The following is a 7,496-nucleotide window of genomic DNA, read 5'->3' as shown; positions in this document are numbered from 1 at the left end:
CTCTTCCTGTAAGACCTCGTTGCTTCCCTCGGCTTATCCTGCTGGCTTTGTGTTCTGGATTCTTGTTTTTGTTTGCCTCTGGCTCCCAGTGTTCACTGTTTTTTTTGTGTGTGTAAGTTTTCAGTTTTATCGCTAGATAACATTCAGTATAATCCGCGCTCCCAGCTCCTGTCTGCATTTTGGGCCCACTAACAAACAAACACATCATGACAAATAAAACCCCCCGTTTTTTTATGATCCCAAATATATTTCTAAACGACAAAAAAAAAAAAAAAAAAAATCTTTTTTTATTTCTTGACAATCGCTTTAAAAAGTCAGAGTTTGTAAAAACCACGGATTTTAACTAAAGGCCTCCGTCTAACTGACCTTTCCTCAGACGTTTTTTTTTTTTTTCTTTTTATCTGCCAAAATCCGAGATGACCTATACAGTATCTACCAAACAGAAGAGCAGCAGCAGGAGGAGGAGGAGCAGGTTTGAGCTCAGTCATGATGAAGTCAATAAATAAGGACCGCAGAGGCGAGTCGAGAGGAGGATGCTCCGCCTGTCACCTGTGAGCGTCCCGGACGTGTCGGTGCGTGTTTTGCAGCGCGGGTCCTGTAGAGAGCAGTAGATAGTTTTAATAAGTGCGGCTCCTCTTACTGTACAGCACACAGTGCAACGGAGGGAGGAGCGACAAGCGTACTGTTTCTTTTTTGGTTCTTTCCACTCCACACGCGCACGGTCGTTGCAGTTCATCCAAACGTGACTGTAGGACAACAAAACAGGAATCAAACTAGGAAGCGTCGTTGGAAAGCGGACAGGAGAGTCTGTTTTTAAACGGTACGAGGCTCGGCAGTAGCGGCCAGGCGGCGGACCGAAGCTCCGGAGAGCGGAGGTGTGGCGTGGGGGGGGGGGGGGGGGGGCAACCCAGCCCCGCCGTTACACACTTTCTACAGCAACCCAGGAGGAACCCGGCTGACTTTTTCTCCCGCTTCGTTTCCGCCTCATGACCCAATTCCCAGGACAACGTGGGGTCCACGGCGCGCGGGGAAACGGTGGGACGGTAAGTGTTGTTTTCGGGGGGGGGGGGGTTCGAAGCCTCCGTGGCAGCGTGGTCTGCAGGCGCTTCGGCGGCGGTAGCTTGTGTAGCCCGGGCTGGTTTGACAGATCAGCCCTGCGGCCGACGCACACCCACTCGTACGCGCACGCATACGGACTCGCACATTCACACGGCGTATTGAACGCTCCTTCTGTTATTTAACTCTCACTTCGCCGCTTGCGGAGCGCTAGTTGGAGCCCTGCTCTGGTTGGTGTTGTGACGCCGGGATCGGGTGCTGCTCTCTGGGCCCGGACTTGGACTGAACCGCCTGCTGTACTACGGGGCGCGCATGGTCCACTCACGCATGCACACGTGCACACACTTGAAGGCAGATCGACCCACTCACGAAATGCTGCAGACCGCTGTCGGGCTGCTCAGTTTTCTAATATTTCATAAAAGTTTCCTTCTATCAGAAGCAGTAGAAATAGTTCTATGAACATCTGAAAAACGCTTTAGTTGTAGTTCTGTGTCCAGTTCTTTAACGATGTTTTCTATAGATGCAAACTAACTTAAATGTAAATTGCATTTAGTCACAAGGTTCTCTAAAAGGTTGTGTGCTGCATGTTGCATAATGAGTCGTGTAATGCTCACAGTCTGTCGTTTTTATTGAATTCCTCAGCCCTGCAAAAGCATTTACGTTCGCTGACATTTTTTTTTTCAAGTTACAACTCCAGACTTTAAACTGGTTCCTATAGGGTTAAGTGTTATAAACTAACGCGATGCATAATTGCGAAGTAGAAGTAAAATGAAAATGACGTGAAGTTTAAAATTGTTTGAAAATGGAATCCAAGTAGTTTGGCGTGCACTTGTATTCATTCCCGGACTTTGACTGGGTCATTCTCAGACATAGACTTGCTGTGATTTAAACCTTTCCGTAGTAGCTGTGGTTGCATGCTTGGGACTGTTGGCCTGCTGACAGATGAATCAGTCTTTTGCAGCCTTAAGCGTGTTTTCTTCCAGGATTGCCCTCTGTTGCTGCCCAGCATCCCTCTCCTTGCTAAACAAACTTTGCCCTGTGTTTAGTTGAATCATCTTTGCTGTTACCTTTAGATAGCCTTGCCCTTGCTGGAGGAAGGCATCTCCACAGCATGATGCTGCCGTCACCATACATAATCTGCTCCTTTGCAATATTCCATAAAGTCGAGGTTTGCGGAATACGTGACCAACAGTTTTCCCTCCAACCGGTTCTCTCAGCTGTGGTTTTCTGCAGACTGAGATTAAATTACACAAAAATACATGCATGCTTTTCCACTTAAGTGACTTCTGAAGTCATTTGGTTGCATTGGATATTATTTAGGTGTGTCAGAGTAAAAGGGGGTGAACTATGCAAGTCAAACTTTTCAGATTTGTATTTTAGAAAATGTATTAAGCCATGCGTCTTCCTTCTACTCCCCAATTGCGCATCATATTGTGTATGTCAAGTACAGTTTTAATATAATGCATTAAGGTTTGTAGTTGCAATGTAGCAAAATGTGAAGTTTATTATGAATACTTTTGCAAAGCATTAAGCTTATTGAATAACAGAGAGACCCCACCTTCTTGCAAGTTTTTCCCATCATGAATTCAGAGAAGATTTTAATGTTGCCAGGGGAAAATTTGGTAGCGCTTACTGCTTTCCCTCCCGTCGCCGTCTCCCTAACCCGGACCAGAGGAGACTCCTCAGAGAAATCAATGGCATCATAAATGCAGATCAGAAATATATTGGCCTCACACATTTGCAACTGTTTCCCCTTTAAAAGTCCTTGTCCCTGCACCACAGGCTGTGTAATAATTAAATCGCTCAGTGTTAGCACTCAATTCAAACTCTTGAAAGGGTGTGAGCTCTCTGAGCAGTGCTGCATTAATTTCATTTTGGAGTGTGCAGAGAGATGGTGACAATCTACACGCCGCGTGCTGCCACCGCGGCCGAATTCAGCATGCAACGGATGCGCCTTAGCGGAGCGTCGTTAACCCTGCAAGGTGAAAACGGTAGAAAGCAAATGGCAGAATGAGCATTAAAACCAAATGGATTCAGTCTATATGGCTTCACTTTTATGTCCTGCCCCTGATACCTCCTCATTAATCATTAACCATCAGTATAAATCCAGTCTTTCTACTTCTGGGTTGATGATTAACCCTATACAGGTCTGTCAATCGCATATTGCTCTCCTATAGAATAATCCGTTGAATATTTTCCAGCAAGTGGCAGCTAACGCGCCTTTCAGAGCTAGTCTTTAATATTCTGTAATCCACAAGTCAATATGTAGGTCTTGTTCTTCTTTTGGTGAGGAAATGTTTCAACGCTTCCAGGGAAAACACTCGGAAAATGCTGGCTTGGTTTCTCACGTAGTGATGTAACAGGGTAGCGTGAGGAAAAATGAGGATGGATGGAGCCCCATGTGACTTGGCCTCGTCTCCTCCTCTTTTCCTCAAGGCCGTGACTCCTTGCAGGAGATGAGGGTGACCTTATTCGGTCCCTCCTAGAATGCCGCTCTCCAGAGGGGCCTCTCTCTCCGCGACCTTTTCTGTGCGTCTTATTTTCTCCTCTCCTCCTTTCTAAATCACCTGCTACTATGCGGTAGGGCGTGAGCGATCAGCGCTTAGAATCGGTAGAGCATATTCTTATGTAACTCTGTTCTCTGCTCCGTTTCTGATGTTCAGTGATGTCAGAGTGTGGAGAGGCAAGCGGGATGCTGGGAAATCCAACGTGTCAGGAGATGTCCGCGCACGAAAGGCTTAGTTTCACATCTGTCTCCCTGGGATGGCTTTAGAAGTAAAACGGTGGATAATGAACATAGTTTGATTGGATCTTTGTTGTGGTGTCTTGGTACGAGAAATGCCGCTGACATGACACCAGCGCTATGTTTGGAAAAGCCTTAATTGTTGTTTCGCTTTTGAAACTGGTGGGTAAGAGGTTGTGCAGTGGCAGAGCTTTCTCAGTATTAGAAAGGGATGGGCGCTGGAAAAAGGTTGCTGTTAACATAAAGATAGCTAATAGAAAGATAAGTGGACGAAAAAAGGTGATGCAAAAAGCAACAATAACTGCCTCCTGCAGGAGTATCAAACTGCACTGACACTTTAGACGTGTCCAACTCAACTGAATCAAATGGCTGAATCGGCAGGTGCCAAGTTCTATGAAGCCCTGCTAACCAATGGTTGCTTTTGTAGCGTTTAGGGAGTAACGTCCCTAAAAGTTGCAGGTCACTGATCCTTGTTGCCACTGTTTTTTCTTTTCTCTTTTCCCCTTTCATCTTTTTATTTTTATTGATTTATTTTGTCTTGTAAACTTGGGTGCGCTGGACACCGGAGATGATAAATCGTCGTTTGAATTTCACGTCCCATATTTTCCGTGAAATGCAAACGCTCCTGTCGTCTGCCTGATTAGCGTTTTCCGACCCTGGTTCTCACGGCCTGCCGCATAATTGATCCACATACTTGGACTAAAGAAAAATTCTCTTCAACTTAAAATACACATTGAAGTTTGTTAGGATGTAATCACATAAATATAATTACATATTTAAAACTTGATAGAGGAACTTTTCACATTTGCTGGAATTAATTAAAAACGGTGTAAAAATTGATCACCAGTTGTATGGTGGCTGGTTTGTGAAAGTGTGGAAGAAGACTGTGCACAAGCAATATGAACTCCAGTCTTAACAGTATTTTCAATGCGCATTTGGGATTCAGTATAGAATTTTAGTGTTTTATATAGGACTTAAAAAAAGTAGATTTAAAAAAAAAATCTTCTATAAACGGATAAAAATAGGAAAGTTTAAGGTTTTATCAAGTTTTTACTTTTTTCTTTTACTAAATTGCTTTGTTTGTTTTTAATTTATTACATAAAACCAATTTAAAAAAATAACATATGGTTGTTGCCAAAGATTCTTGCATCTGTAAGTGATGGATTTCAGCAAATCAGTGAAAAGTTGAGCGAAAGGAAAACTTGGCGGAATAAGGTGCACAAAGTACTGCGACATCTGTAGTTTTAAGAAGATTGTGAAGCAAAGAAATGGAAGTTGCATGGTATAGATTGAACAGACTATACTTGTATTTTGATAAAACCTTAGCATAAAGTGCGTAAAATATAAAACAATTATTTGAAATCTGATGTAAACATTGATGCAAAAGAGGAGACACAAACAGGCTAACCATATCTACTGTAGTTTTAAGTGGAAGAAATCAATACGAGATAATTTTGCAAGTAGAATATTCAGTTGATTGAGTGAAAATAAGAGGTGCCGTATGCTCTGTGGCCTTCCTGTCATGAAGGAAATTCCAAGTGGTTTCCTGCTGTAATATTTGGCACCGAGGCTAAACTCATTTGGCAAGTCAAACTACATTAAGAGAAAGGAATGCGACAAATCCTCCTGTACGATGTCGCGTGGGGGTTTTCTGCCGCACCAGAGCATCACTGCTGATAAGCACGCCGTCATGGCGAACACAACAAGAGATTATCAGCGGGGTTCGCACCGGCCTTCCCACAGACCACTGGAGGGTCCCACTGTCACTGAAATAATGTAACATCACAGCCCTCTGGCACACAAACACACTTTTGGAGGCATTACATCAGATCTCAGGCAGGAGGCAAGCTCCAGGTTTGTGGTTTGTTTGTTTTCATTTTGGCTCCTCCCTATTTTTTTTTTTTTTTTTCCTCGTAGTAGGTTGAGTTTCATTTTATTCTGTTAGAGGTTTTTCAGTTGTGTCTGTTGAGCGGCGGTTTCCATGCAGATGGTTACCGCATCCTCCCCCTCCCCGCCCCCGGCTTATCTGTCGCTACGTCTTCGTGCCATCAAACAAGTCCTCTGAGGCAGCAGGAATAATAAACTGGCAAAACATGCAGTTATTGGCCAAAACGGGCAAGAAAGACAGATTATTACGCAGCCGCCTTTTGCTCTTATTAGCACGAGTCAACTTGGCTCTGCTGAAATACCACTGGGGCCGCTCACAAACTGGCTTTCCATCAATGGGAATGCTTGGCACCGGGAGCCAGGAGGTTTCCCTTTGCCAGGATGACATTTGTTGGAGCACGACGGCCTTCGCTCTGTGCCTGCTAGGGCCATTTTGGTTAATGAAAGTGGCAGAGGAGTGAAGTCACTGCTTCATTTGCAGATCTAGTTTTAAAAATAAAACGAACTCCCAACACAATAAAGCGGCTAATTTTCCTTCTGTCATAAACAACGCGGTGTTGTGGAATACAAGCACTGTCCCTCGAGAGTCGATATTGCGGCGGCAATAACATCTTCGGATTCTGTTTACCTCCAAGGCCGTAAATAATCAGCTAACAATCAAAGTTCCTTCCTGCAGATGGACTAGTGAAGAGCACTGAAAACAATAAAGTGAGAATAGGCTTATATTTATTCATTTTTAAATGCAGCACTCACCAGTGAACAGATGTCACACATGTATCCCTTTTGTAATTGCATAAAATGATGCTTTGAGTCTATGAGCTCATGTTCGGCTGTTTAAACATCAAAGCATTGCTACGATATAATCTCACTTCCTGTCTGATGGTGCTCACAGTTGTGATTGGCTGGTGATGAACTGTTTCAGGAAACAGAGACGGATGACAAACTCATTAAGGCTTTTGTCTCGGTCAGCCATGACAAACAAAGTAGATGTATAAAAAAATCTTAGACCCACGGTGATGTTATGTACACAAATGAGACGAGAATAAATCATTTAAAAACGCCCTTCATGTGACGTATCCCTTTGCAGTTCAGCTGATAAATAAAAAACATAACTGATAAAGACGGTGGGGACAACGGTTGAAGAGTTAGTCCCCAAAATAGGTGTGTTGCGGGTTCGCTTCCTGTTTTGTCCGCCTGTCGTTGTGTCCTGGAGCAAGACACTTCACTCATCTTGCCTACTGGTGGTGGTCAGAGGGCCTGGTGGTGTCATAGGCAGCTGTGGCTACTATCCAGTAGCTTGTCACCATCAGCATGTGAATAGGCGAATGACTGAATGTAGTGCAGAGCACTTTGGGGTCCTATGGACTTGATAAAGCCCTGTACGATTTCAAATCCTTTACCGTTTTACCATGAAGAGCTTCAATGAGCTACTTTTACTGTACAAGCTGCGCAAAACTACCAAACCACTTCTTTAAGCACGTTTTGATTCAGGTTCAGCTTTTGATTCTTCTTCAGTTCACACTTGCAGCAAGATTAACACAGATTAACCAGGAGTAAAGCCCAACATCCTGGTACACATTCATCCACATCCCTCAGAGATTTTGGCCTATATTAGCATTGATGTTGATCGCACATGTGAACCTTCCATTTCACATCCCACAGGTGCTTTTAAGAAGTAGCAGAAAATGGGCATATTGTGGTCATGATAACATAATAATAAGGATCACCAAATAGTAGAGATGTGCCGATCAGGTTTTTTCCTGCCGATACCGATCACCCATGATGGCCGATACACCGATACCGATCACCC

The 7,496-nt window shown here is 43.9% G+C and overlaps 1 protein-coding gene across 1 annotated transcript in view; it reads left to right on the top strand.

Moving 5' to 3' along the window:
* The first annotated feature begins 686 nt into the window (after positions 1-686).
* The window catches only part of thrab (thyroid hormone receptor alpha b), a 135,178-nt gene continuing 128,368 nt past the window's right edge, over positions 687-7,496 (top strand). The window contains exon 1 of the mRNA XM_015028544.1: positions 687-1,043. The gene's annotated coding sequence lies outside the window, so the exon portion shown is untranslated. The remainder of the gene's footprint in view (positions 1,044-7,496) is intronic.

Source organism: Poecilia latipinna, unplaced genomic scaffold, assembly GCF_001443285.1.
Source record: "Poecilia latipinna isolate Pla-1442-1.1 unplaced genomic scaffold, P_latipinna-1.0 Scaffold128, whole genome shotgun sequence".
NCBI classification, from domain to species: domain Eukaryota; kingdom Metazoa; phylum Chordata; class Actinopteri; order Cyprinodontiformes; family Poeciliidae; genus Poecilia; species Poecilia latipinna.
Note: the sequence above shows the minus strand (reverse complement) of the source record. Positions and strands in the feature narration are given on the sequence as shown.